A 13,711-nucleotide genomic window follows, 5' to 3' on the forward strand; every position below is an offset into this window, starting at 1 on the left:
TAGAGAAAAGACAGGAAGATTCCTTGTCTCATGCGCAAGAACTAAAATAGTATGAACTCTGCAACCTTTCATCTGCCCACAGCTTTAATCATGCCACTGCCAGGGGTCTGACATCATCTTCAATCAATAAAATAACCTTGTTTCTCCTATACAAACAGACTTTCCCTGAGGATATTTGATAGGGGAAGAAAGGATTTCCGTGGTTCTCTCTTTAAAAATGCAATTTGAATCTATATATTCAACTCTCTTGTAACAACAACAGGGCAGCAGGGCCAAGATAAGTTCTCACTGCATTTGCAGTCATCGGCCACTCCCAGTGTACCTGAGAGGGTGAGCCAAAATGAAACACGTCTGTGACAACGAAGGTGTTTCCCAAGCTAAGTCCCAGAAAAGCAGCCTTACAACATGGCCAGGACACACCAAATTCCCACCCTTCACATAAATTTTGAAATCTGCCTATAAGATCTTCTTTCTATCCCTTCTACCTCCTCCACCGATTCTGCCCTCACCCCTCACTCTACCAACCAGGATGAAGAATCTGAGTCTAGGGAACCTGTTTCTCTGCTAAATCTTGGTCAACTTGTTTCATACCATTTTACTTCCAGCTAAATGGAAAGAAGCCAGTTCAAAGTTTCCCCTATATCTGTGTGCATGTATTTGTGCATAAGACACACACAGACACACAACCTCCCACACAAAGATGCCAAACAGGCCATTGAATTCTCTCATGTCCTCTCACATTGGTCCATATTGTGACCTGAAGTGTTCTAGAGAACACCTTTCCTAAGAGTCTTGAAATGCAAGCTACTAATTTGCTTCCTTTGGGAGGTAAGAAACAATGGTCCCTTTGCAGGTTATCCCTAAATCTTTCCATGGGTAATGGGCAGGCAGTATAAATATCATGATTAAGAGCCTGGGTCCAGAACCACACTGCCCAAATCCAAATCCTGGATCTATGGTTTACTAACTGACCTCGCCCATGTCTCTCAATCTCCCCAAGTCTCAATTTCATCATCTGCAAAATAGGGCTAACGGTGCTCATACCTCATATGGTTGTTATAAAGATTAAGGGAAGTAGTCTATGTACAGTGCTAACCTTGGAGGCCAGTACATAGTAAAGGCTCAATAAAAGTTAGCTATTACTATTTCAATGTGGTCTTTTTCTAGAAGAGTACAGTTATTTTATGAAGTTTTTTTTTTTTAAACCTTTTACTTGCAACTCAAATCTTCTATGCCCACATCCTTAAATAAGTGAAGGCCAGAACTAGAAAGACTCTTGGGTGACCATCTGGTAGTCTAATCCTCTCTTTCTAAAGATGAAGATGTCAGAATTTAAAAGTGATCAGAGCCAGGGCCAGAATGCAGGTTTTATTATTCCTAGGGTAACAGCACTTCCACTACAATATATGGGCTTCCCAGGTGGCGCTAGTGGTAAAGAACCCGCCTGCCAATGCAGGAGACATAGAGACAGGTTTGATCCCTGGGTCAGGAAGATCCCCTGGAGAAGGAAATGGCAACCCACTCCAGTATTCTTGCCCAGAGAATCCCATGGACAGAAGAGCCTGGCAGACTACAGTCCACAGGGCTGCAAAGAGTTAGACATGACTGAAGCAACTTAGCATGCACATTCGCACTACAATATATTATGTAGTATATTAGCTTGTACATTGAAGATGTTTAATAAATATTCGTTAAATTGAATTGACTCTGGTTTTAAGAGATTATAAATCTGGCTTAATGCTACCATCTATTTTCCAAGTCCACTGGAAGTAAAATGTTAATGGGAGGAGGGAAAATTCAAAGACATAAGAGGGATATGTTTTTAGCCAGAGGTATGGCAGAAGGACCCTGCAAAATCTCTCCTCTTTAGGCCATGATATGCAGGTAGGTTGGAGAGTAATAGAACCTCCACTGATCAATATTTCCAGGCCTCTGTTCCAGGTCTTGTTAACATCGTACCAACTTGGCACTTACTGTGGTTTAAGTCTAGCACTAGTTTAAGAACAGGTTATGAGTTGGCCCCCACCTCTTTGCTCCTATCTCTACTTCTATCTAGATTAGGTTGGAAAATTATTTTAAGAATCACAGTAAGTCCTTGGCATTTCCAAATCTTAGGATCAGTGTCAGTTATCTGTTTCTCAAATGGTAACTCAAGGCATGGTCAATTTGGTAGCAGTTTTACCCTTCCGGATTCTAAAACAATCAACTTGAACAAGGTAATAGTCAACAAAGGTGATTAACCCTAAAGAGTACATGAGCAGTGAAACACTAACAAGGAGAATGCTGATGCTACCACCCTCCACTCCCCTCCACATACACCCATCCCAAGGAAGGAATAGATCACACCATCACATCCCATTTCTTCTTGCCTCAGAAAAAGTATAAGCAGTCCATGGAATCAGATGGAGCATAAACTGAGAAAAGTTTAAGAATATACCTGAAACTTGCCAGTTTTACCAATATCCTGTTTTCAGTGGCAGACTACCCACTTTTATTTTACTAATCTAATAATATAAGCACAATATGCAAATACTGATAACAAAGAGAAAAAAAACCACTCATAATCCCAGCACCTCAGCCCAAGCATTGTTAGCATTATAAAATAGTATCTGTAGTTTTTTTTCTATGTGTTTTTGTATTTTTCACAAAGCAATGAAATTTTAACATACATATCATTTTGGCTCCTCCATTTCACTTAATCATAAGCACTTTCTCTATGTTGTGGCATAGACTTCTTAACAAACAATGCAATGTCCATTAAATGAGTGCATCAAGATTCCCTAATCCATTGTCCAATTATTAAGAGATTTAAATTGCTTTTTTACTTTCTGCTAATCTAAATATTGTGACAAAATCATCTTTGTGATTTAGCCTTTTTTCAATATTTTGGGTTGTTTCCTAATAATAGAGTCCCAGAAGTGAAATTAATGGGTCAAGGAACATGAATGTTTTCAGAAAACTCACTAAAAAAATAAATAAAACTAACAAAACACCAAAGCCCCATGAAATCTCGCCTTCATTTAATGAAAAGTTCTTCTGCTCCCATTTTTCCACCAGGGCAGAGCAGGACTCCTGGGAGGGAAAGAAGCCAGTGTAGTATCCTAGTGGCTTGCGAAATGGCAGAGTGGAATGTGGGCTCCCCTGTGAATCCAGCTTGCATGCACTTGCCCCAAATTGCCACTCAGCCAAGAAGCTAATTAGTAAAAGCATCAGGTGGGTGAGAACAGGTTCATGGCCTGTAATGGCTTATATCATGTTTCATTTTTGCCCTTGGAAAGATCTGACAGTCAGCTCAAAAACATTCAGTTCCAGTGACCCAACATGGTACATTCTGAGAAATAAATCTGTTAATTTTCAGAACCAATCTTCAATATATTTTAAAGGCTATTTTGCTATATAGAAATAAGCATACATGACCAATGAGCCTGTGTGTACCTCTATTTTCAACCACAGTTAAGGAGGCACATTTAAGGTCAGTCTTGTTTAATACTATATGACTAAGTGGCACCTGTCTTACATGGTCAATGTGTTATAGACGGACGTTTATTTGCAGATCCAACCATAAAAGTCATCCAGTCTTAAGGCAGAGGAGGCAACAGGGCAGAGATGCCCCTGGCTTAGCAAAAGCAGATACAACAAGCATTTCTTTCTGGGCTGCTCAGTCAGAGCTTTCAGAAGACGGCAGTTCCTCTCTCCATCTTCTGCTTGAAGAATTTTCCCAATCCATCTCCATCTTCCCCTTGCCCCCAACTCTGCTCAATGTGGAAAATTAATTCTCTCTTCTCAGTCTCCCCGCTGGACTTTGGACACATCTCTATTACAACACTTATCGCACCATATTTTCCACAAAAATTTATTGAGCACTTACTATAGCCAGCTTCCCTCCTGGCTCAGCTGGTAAAGAGACCTGGGTTCGATCCCTGGGTTGGGAAGATCCCTTGGAGAAGGGAAGGGTTACCCACTCCAGTATTCTGGCCTGGGGAATTCCATGGACTGTATAGTCCATGGAGTCGCAGAGAGTCGGATATGACTAAGCAACTTTCACTTTCTTTCACTTTACTATAGCCAGGCACTGAATAGGCCTTAGAATGGATTTTTTTAAAAAATGAAAGTAATACAGAGTCTAGTCCTCAAAGAGTTCCCAGTCAAGCAGAGAGTGTACAGTTCAATGGGAAACCAGAGGTATGAGCAGATAGCTCAGGAAAGCAGAAGATGCTGCAAAAAAAAACACAAAACAAAACTCTGGGCCACCTAAGGAACACTTTCTACAGGGAAAAATCCCATGAGCTGAGTAGGAGACGTGGAATCTGGTAACCAATGTTGGGGAAATTGAAAAGGGAGGAGTCAAAGGTTGATATATATATCTCCCAGAGTCATTAGCATATGGTAAAAGCTAAGGTCAAAGAGTGGGCTAGATCATATAGAATAGGAACAGAACAGAACAAAGATGAAGCTAAGGACAGACTCCTCAAAAAAGTGATCATTATACAGTCAGGTGCTTTGCAAATGTGGGAGTGGGAGAGAAATTCCCTTATCTACTGAATGGCTTTTCCCCCATATACCTTTAATCGAGACTTTGTAGTACACTGCTCCAGGGTCAGAAGTTCCCATTTGCAATGCAGAGAGAAGAAAGTTCATTCTTATTCTTTTATGCTTCTAAGTATCCAGGTTGAAGTGAAGTGAAAATGTTATCCTTAGTCATGTCTGACTCTTTGTGACCCCATGGACTGTATCCCACCAGGCTCCTCTGTCCATGGAATTCTCCAGGCAAGAATACTAGAGTGGGTAGCCATTCCCTTCTCCAGGAGATCTTCCCAACCCAGGGATGGAACCTGGGTCTCCTGCATTGCAGACAGATTCTTTATCGTCTGAGCCATCAGGGAAGCCCCAGTAGAAATCATGATAATAGGCTGAGCCAGAAATGGAAATTGTGATCTTAGAGGGCATGGGCTGAGTGCATGATTTCCTCTGTATACTTCCCAACACCTAAAACATTAGGTGCTTAATAACTGCCTATTGAGTAAATAACTTTCCAAAGACTCTGCTAGAGGCAACAGAAAGAGAAGAAAAGGAATGAAAGAAACAGAATAGCAATAACAATAATACCCTTACCTTAAGTTCTCAGCCTTTCTTCTAAAGAGACAGAAGCTTTCACTTCTGTTATCTTATTTGTCCAGCTCCGCAGCTCTGTGAGAAAATAAAGCCCGATGTAATTAATTCCATTTTATTAACAGCAGAAGCTTAAGTCCAGGACAGATAGTTTTTGATAATTAATTTGACCCAAGGTTTCATTCTGACTTACTCGTGGGGCCTGGATCAGAACCCAGGTCTTGTGACTTCCTGCTCTGTGCTGTGTGACTAGACACAAACTTCTACAGAACTGACTTTCGGATTATTAAAATGACAGTTCCCAGGAGAAATTCATCAGGAAAGCAAATTCCTCTGGGACTTCAACAGTCTCTTGAGCAAGCCAGTGCACTGCACGTATAAGAAAATATCTAAGACGTTTCCCCATACCAACACTGGAATGGCTCAATGTAATCATTCACAGTGGTGCTCTGCTAACATAATCAGGAGCTCTCCGTTTTGTTGAACCCCTTTTGAAGGGAGCTCCATTTGCCTTCAGTCTGGTTTTTCTGTCTGAGTGGGGCTCAGGTGCTGACTACAGGTGTGGCATCCAGCAGGTGCATGGACAGAAGCCAGCATTTCGTATCTTCATACCAAAGGGCCTGAGTCACTCCCCAAAGGCAGTCGCTTCTCCTCCCTCTGACCTGCAAGCCCCAGGAACCTATCTTCACTGAGTTGCTACTGAAAAACAAAATCTAGACCCTGATTTCTCAGGAAGGGCTAGGGTGGAATCAACTAAACTACAAATCAGATAACCCAGCCAATGTCCCCACTTACTCTCCGAAACTGGTGCAGGCACAGGTCACAGGCATATAGCATCAGGGAATATATGTACAGAATGACTGTCACCTACTAGTTACGATGGAAAGGAGGACCACAGCAGATCCATATTATATATTTAGTTAACTACAGGACACTTGTTCTATTGCAAATGGCCTTCAACCCTCAGAAGCAAGGATTCATTTCCCTAAATAAGATGGAGTACAGTAGAAAGAACATGCTAGAAATTCTGCACTCCAATTCCCATCATAACCGCTCTCCTTCAGGCTGCCACAGGAGAACCACTTAGCATACTCACAAAAAATACCAGGTCGGAAAAGTCATCACAGTGTCCTAATGGAAGCCAAGCTGAGAGCCTGAGGCAGACAAAATGTTCTAGGGAGTAAGGGGGGCAGTCATCAAATTTTTCTTAGCTCCAATTTTTTTTTTTCTAAGAAAGCAATTTGCCTCCACCAAACACACACACACACACACACACACACACACACACACACACACACACACACACACAGCAAAGAGAAACTAATTGTAGGAGAAAAGAACGCAAATGTTACCTTAATAAAATGGTTCACTGTCATTTGTCGTATTTCCCCAATTCATACGGGAAACTCAAATTAATAAGCTTTGGTTTACAGCCCATGATCCAGAAAGTAAAACTGGCTACTAAACTAAAATGTGATCACTATATATAAACAGAGTGAAAGAAAAATCTGAACTGAAAACCTAAATGTAATAAAGAGGAAATTAGATTTCTTCAAAATAGGCAATCTAAATAATTTTCCCCATCTGTGATTTTTATCTCACTTTGCTATCACATGGAAAAGAATGTCATTAATTCAATGCAAATCCATGCCCCTTGAAAACAACCGAAATGAGTAAGTGATGTACTAATTAGCTTCCTAATGGGGAAGATTTTAATTGAACCATTCTATAACAACCTTCATCAAAGTTTCCAGGGCAACTTCATAAAAGGATGTCAAACCTGGCCCATATTTTTATCCCCTTAAAAATAAATTCTCAATGCACAGACACACAGAAAGCTTATTTCTCTTCAATGCTGTTAACACTCAGGCCACTACATTTTCTGATGTCAGCAATCTCCTTCCCACAAATATTCCAAGTATGCACCACCGTCATTCTCCTTTCAATTATGTGGTTTCTCTGCTCCTTTACTGATTGAGTCCAGGCCTCTAGGATAATGAGAAGCATGTGCAGGGAAAATATGCTCTTAAAAAACACATACATCAGTTTCATCTACATTATTGGGGGGGGGGGCAATCATTTGTCCATATCAAAAGGATCAAAATTTGAAGCATGCTACAGGATATATAAAGGGAAAAAATAAAGATCAGCATCAATGCCTAAAGTTGGGAGGCAGTTATTGTGATCTGAAGCAACATCACTAAGGATAAAGAGGACTCCCCCAATCCACCCTTTCTAGCTTGGCCACATTTATATTTAATGTTATCTAATGTTGCTTTGGGGGGTATTTAAGTTCTGACATACACATGGAAATGAGCCACGAATTGTACAGCAAGCATAAATATTCCATCATTAATAAAAACCAGCTGTGTATAAAACACTACAATGGCTGGGTTTCAGTTACTGGCTATCATCAGTATGTGTCACAAGCAAATATTACTCAAAACTTTCTCCCTTAAAACACACACACACACATCCATACACAGACAGAGATACATGCAGAAATTTTCTTTACTCTTTTTAACTTTTTGTAAGAACTTTGAAGAACTCAATGATCTCCATAGCACATTCCAACTAATGTCTCTTTTTGAAGCTATTTTTCACCACCCCAGCAGATGCTGGAGTCCTCTGATTAGAACCTCAACTTATCATATAAAAGACAATGTTTTAATTTTATAAAAGTCAAGAGGACCAATAATACAAATGTTGGGAGAATCAATTATAGTCAGTACAGCAATTGAGGCACCAAAGGGCTCTGGATGTTATAAAAGACGAAAAGCTCATTAAAAGTGAGCACCTGCTCAGGACCCTATAATAAGCCTGCTCGGCCATCATGCAGACACCTTTCATCCAATGGCCTCAAAGCAAGTGCCCAATATGAAGCATGCCTAAACACCTCTGTGAAATATTAATATCCTTGCTTCCCAGAAGAGTAAATGAAGCTCAGAGCAGCTAATTCATTTACCCTTGGTCACATGGCAAGTCAAAGGGTTGGGCAGAGAAACCCAGAGCCTGGCTTCAAGTCACGCCGTCTAATGATATTTCATGAGTTGGGGCAATAGTGAAAGTGACTTAACAAATGTCAAGGGAAGCCTACAGAGTTTTTTGTTTAAGCAGATTTTCAAAAATCACCTTAGGAGATGTTAGCAGATATATCAATCTGCATTTTCCCCATGAACACATATCATTAAAAAAGTTCCTATATTTGACTTGGTAATTTCTGAGTACTAAAAACCCATACTTCACTTTCCTATTCTGGTTAGATGAAATTTAATCTAATTTATGAAGAACCTATTGACAGAAAATTAAAGGACCATGTAACTGAACTGTCACTGTATGGTAAAGCCTCAAACGAAGAACCTCTTATGTGTGGGTCATCTTGCTTACTACCTATGTCTTTTATTTAATTATCTAAAGCCCTTAGTTTCCTTACTATTATTTATATCCTAGTTTAATATTGTTTTCAAAGCTATTAAAAAATTTGTCTTCTCTTGCTTTTCCTTTCTTGTTTGGGAGACTTCATAGTGTACCCATATTTGTACTCTCCTGAAGGGATATCATGATACAGTGATTTAAGAATCATTGCTAATGATTTAGACAAAGTAAACAGTGAACACTAGTTTTCCTTTTGCTTAAAAAGAATGGGAGAAGGGTAATAGGAGGTCGAGGGAGTACACTTAAAAGCCTTTCTAGATACATGAACACCCTAAATTACAGAAATGGATTAGGGATTACTTATTAAATCTGCTAGTTTCTCCTAGCATTGGAGGAACAAACATACGTGATTCCTCACATATATGCAGATTCTGACTTCATTCCTCCGCATGGGTTTACAAAGCTAAGTCTTAGGTGGGCTCTTTTTCAAAATTTAAAAGCAACAGTGTACATTTCTAGGACTCTCACTCTGTAAAATTCGTATTAGTACAGAAACAAGGACTTGAACTACAAAAAATGAAAGCAGGTGATCTGTTAGGATGATGGGATTCTTCATGAAGTTTTGGGCTGGGTCTTAGCTTTTTAATTTGGTATGTTGCTAAAATACAAAACACAATGCATTTATATCAATATATTGATTATTGATATATCCTTAGAGGGTTTTTCTTAATATATCCAGGTGACTACATGATTGTATTTCTAACAACTGCTGTACCTCATATAGTAGGAATCATTCACATTCACATCAGAAATCGAGGCCTAAGTAGAGAACCCTAAACTTTTGATAACTGGTTCTCAAAATCACCCTGTCTGATCCCCCACAATTTACAGAGGAGGAAACTTGCTAAGGGTGGCAAACATAGAGTTGTGCTCAGAACCAAGTCCCACTCACCAACAGGCTCACAAGGAAAGCTTATTGTGCATTTTTTTATTTAAAATGGCATCAGTTGCTATTATTTTTGACAGCCTTACTAGATACATGAACAGACTACCAGAAAAAAAATTTCCAAATCCTTGGGTTATTAAAATACAACAACTGGAATTTAAATCTTCTACCTACATGGGATAGAGGCCCATCCTTGGACTTCTCAAAATCCACAAAGTCTGATATTGTTTCAGAAAGTCATACTAGCTTTCTTCTGTGACTGGATGTACGCTGAGGCTAAACGTGGCCAGCATTATTACAAGCCAGAATGATTTAGACAATTAACTTCATGCCATGTAACAAAAAGATTTCCAAGACCAAATAATGGCCTCGCTTATTCAAGCAATAATCACTACAACAAAATTCTAAAACCTTTATGCAATAAATATGCTTCTGAGCAGTCTCGGTTAGAGTGAATTTTTATATATCAAGTCATAGTTCAAAGGCACTAACTAGGAAAGCTAGTTCTTTCAAAGAAAACTGTAGTGGATTCTTTTTTTTTTTTTTTTTGTAGATTCACATTTTTTATTTATTTTTTTCTTTTATAAAACAAATGACCTCCTATTTTCCTTCTTTTTCCTTTTTTCTTTCCTAGTTCAGATTTCGTGTATGGAAGGGGAGATGGCCCTCCTTTCTTTGTTTTAAAAGGGGTCAGAAGCCCACCATGGAGAGGAGTAATGCCATATGGGCAGCTTGTTTAATGCCCCCCTTAGTTCCTGGGACCAAATTCTAACCTTTGACTTAGGGGTGGGACCCTAGATTTTGGACCGAAGTCCACAAAAGGAAGCAAAGAACGAAGAAGTAAGCAAGACTAAAGACAACACGTCATAGTAAACCAGCAACAAAAATTCCTGGGGACAGGAAATCAATGGAGCACAATTCTAAACAAATTGGTTTAGTCCCAAGCTAATTAACTTGTCAAGCAGATCTCCAAACCCCCTGAATCCATGGGGGAAAGAGGTGATGTAATAGGAGATTTGGGAACATTTACCCATTTACCATCCTAAAAGGCTCAGCTACGACCACACACACCTCTCTCCACTCCTTTCAGTGGGTTTAAGCTGGGCTTAATGGGTGCAAAGGACAATTTCTTCCAGACAGCCCCTAAGAATAAACTGTTCTCATGCATTCCAAATGCTCAGTCTCCATGGAAGAGGCTACCTGGTCACAAACATTTCTCAAGAGGGACTATATCGTCAGCTCCTCCTTATTGGTGACACCCCCACCCCAACAAAACAAAACAATTTCTAGCCATCCTGAGAACTTTGGGGCACTTTGGTAGGGAGAAAGGAAAAGAAACCTTAAGAGGGGAGTAGGAGAGTGTGAGAAACAACTCTTGTCTTCAAAATGGAAAAAAGGCCTTAAAAAAGCTGGATCAAAGGAAGAAAAGGGGGATGGGGGAGAAGGGCTGCTTAATTACAAAGACACCCTTTTAAAGAAGGCGCAGGCCCTGGGAGAGGGCTCTTAGGAGAAGCACAGAAGCAGATGTACCCACTTAGAATTCTGGCACTCAATGGAACCTCAAGGTCATAGCATCCATCCCTCTGCTTTCTGAATAGACTGTTCCTAAGGCATTCTAGAAAGAGACTGATTTGGTCTTTACAAAACTTCATAAAAAGCAACTCCACAAAATGCCTTGGTAATACATTAGTCTAATAAATCCTACTTCATAAACCAGAAATGAGATTTCAATTTCCAAATTCAAAACAGTATTGAATGTGAATTTTAAAATTCCTTTCTAAAATCTTTTGCATAGGTAAACAGATCCGCAACTTTCACATAAAAGTTACTTTACATATAAGCATGGTTAGAGATTTACTTCCTATCTAGACTATGAAGTAAGAAAAAGCGCTTTCAATTTTACGGAGCCACAGACTTTTCCAAAGAAAGTAGTATCTTAAAATGAAGTATGATGTAGTGCCAGAAACTGTCTGTAAATGACACTGGATAAACCCATACAGAATAGCTGGAACCTGAGTTATCATCTGTAAATAGATGCAACTACTCTACAACCACCTGGCTATTAAAATGTCCCAGGCCAGTTATAAAATGTAGTTTCGTCAGGCCAACTTTTCCTTTCCAGTTGATCTGAAATATGATAGCCTTTAAAATTGCCACCCTGTAGCATTCCTTCTCTCCTTCCTGCTTTCTTCCCCCCATTAAAATCAACTAATGAAATCAGGTAAAAATATAAGTAAATAATTTGTTCCCCAATAAGCAATGTGTTGCAGACATCTTGGTAGTTGGTCTTTGAACACCACCATTCTTGTAAGTTTGCCAGGCTTGCTAGATTGGAGGTTAGGTGGGAGATGGGTGAAGGTTTATCTAGCATCCAAAATGGTATTTCAAACTATTCTTAGCTACTAAATGAGGGTGCCGAAAGGTCTAACTCAAAAAGCTTCACAAAGGCTGTCCTGAGAAAAGACTTTTCACAAAGCCTAGTTCAAGGAGACTTAAATACCCTTAGCCCCACATTATGGAAGATTATGGTGACTAATTATCTTCCTCTCTGAATGGGAGAAGAGGGTTATATTTTTTAAAGCTTTAAACTGCCTCCCAACTTCCACTCTTCATGGGGGTAGGGGAGGACAGGGAGGAGGAAGGAAAACTAAATCAGATACTTTCTGACATGTTAGAGATCGGAAATGCCATTTCTCACAAACTGTTCTTTCCTCTCTCATTTAATCGTATTTAGTCCTTTGCTGAAAATTACTATTATATTATTACTAGCAGCAATTAACCAGGGGTTGCTGAGTCTACAAAGACTGTCACTTTGTCTCTCACTTTTCTTCTCTTCACTGGCTTACCCTGATAAAGCCGTCCTACTGCTGAAGCATCTGCGTACAGCGACCCAGCCTTGGGACCCTCAAGACACCTGCATGATCAGGCAAAACTAGTTACTAACATCCATAATGCAAATAAGGGGCAACCCTTTCCTCATGACCACACACACACCTATACCTAAAAGAACCTATACCTAAAAGAGTATAGCACTGTAGATTACTCCTCCAGGCTAATTTTTCAAGAATTCACAGCCCCGGGGAAGAGGAGTGTGAGCTCCCACCCCAACCCCAAGCATTTAGGAAAAATGCATCTAACAATCTGAGATAAACCCAGACATTCCAGATGAGCTAAACGTAGACTTCAAGTTCCCTCTGCTCTTTAGTTCCTTTTGTGCTTAATTACCTAGAGACCTACAAGGACCCCAGGACGCAAGAAAGTAAAAGTACCATCAAGCAGTGGTACCCATTCGCATCTTCGTAGGACGGGGAAAGGAGCGCACACTCTTTAACCTATTTAACTTACTGCACATCCCGGAAAACTTGTGGCCAGCTGTAAAGAAAGTAGAACACAGGCATCCCCACGCAAATCTAGATCGACTCACTCACGCTGAGATTATCATCAAGTTCATGCCACCATGGATTCCTGCCCCAATTCCCCGCGAAAAGTAACCACACGTATCCTACCCCAGAAGGCAACGAAGACAAGGTGACGACTCTGCTCGCGCAAGTGGCTTCGGTCCCGGGCCAGAGGCCAGGGGTAGGCAGGAGGGAAGCCCCAGCTCCCGGCTGCTCCCCTCCTCACCGCTCCGTCCGGACTCTCCTTGGTGGCAGTGGACAGGCAGGATACCGGGCCGGAGGGTGGAGCAGCGGATGGTCGGAGGCGAGACACACTGGAGGTGGGGGTGGAGGGGGCGGTGAGAACTAAGAGAAGATGAGGCGAAAGGGAGCGGAGATGGAGGAATAAATCAGAGGGTCTACCAGCTTAGGCAGCTAGAAAGCTCCTCGGAAGGAAGGGGCGTGACTGCGATGAAGGCAGCTCCTGGGCAAAGGATTGGAGATAGGGGAGGGGGACGAACGGGTGGCTTTTCTTCTTGCGGTGAGCGGCTAGGACCGCCCAGGAGCCGGGGGGTGGGGGGGGGGGGGGCGGGGGTGGACTAGGCAGTGGGGCGGAGAAGAGGGCGGGGAAAGAAGGGAGGGAGTCGGCCTGGACCCCGGGCGGGGTGGGGGGGCGGAAGAGAGGCGGGGCTAGGGGGCGGGGAAGTTCAAACAATTGAACGCCGCGGTCCGATAGCTCCTACGAAAGCGGGGACGCTCACTCTGGTAGCCCACGAACGTGGCACGATTCGATTATAGTAGCCCCGAGTCTACGCAAGGATTGGCTGGGAGGAAGGAAAGGCTTGTGCAAAGACTCCAAAAATAGTGTGCGGCAACAGCGGAGCGGAGTCGCGTGGGAGAGCTA

At 41.3% G+C, this 13,711-nt stretch overlaps 1 protein-coding gene across 1 annotated transcript in view; it reads right to left on the reverse strand.

Annotated features, from left to right (window-relative positions):
* AMOT (angiomotin) overlaps window positions 1–13,383 on the reverse strand; it is a 59,696-nt gene extending 46,313 nt beyond the window's left edge. Inside the window, exons 1-2 of the mRNA XM_020882801.2 lie at window positions 12,937–13,383; window positions 5,113–5,187 (exon numbers count right to left, since the gene is read on the reverse strand). The gene's annotated coding sequence lies outside the window, so the exon portion shown is untranslated. The remainder of the gene's footprint in view (window positions 1–5,112; window positions 5,188–12,936) is intronic.
* Between the last annotated feature and the right edge of the window lie 328 nt (window positions 13,384–13,711).

Source organism: Odocoileus virginianus, unplaced genomic scaffold, assembly GCF_023699985.2.
Source record: "Odocoileus virginianus isolate 20LAN1187 ecotype Illinois unplaced genomic scaffold, Ovbor_1.2 Unplaced_Scaffold_1, whole genome shotgun sequence".
Lineage (NCBI taxonomy): Eukaryota > Metazoa > Chordata > Mammalia > Artiodactyla > Cervidae > Odocoileus > Odocoileus virginianus.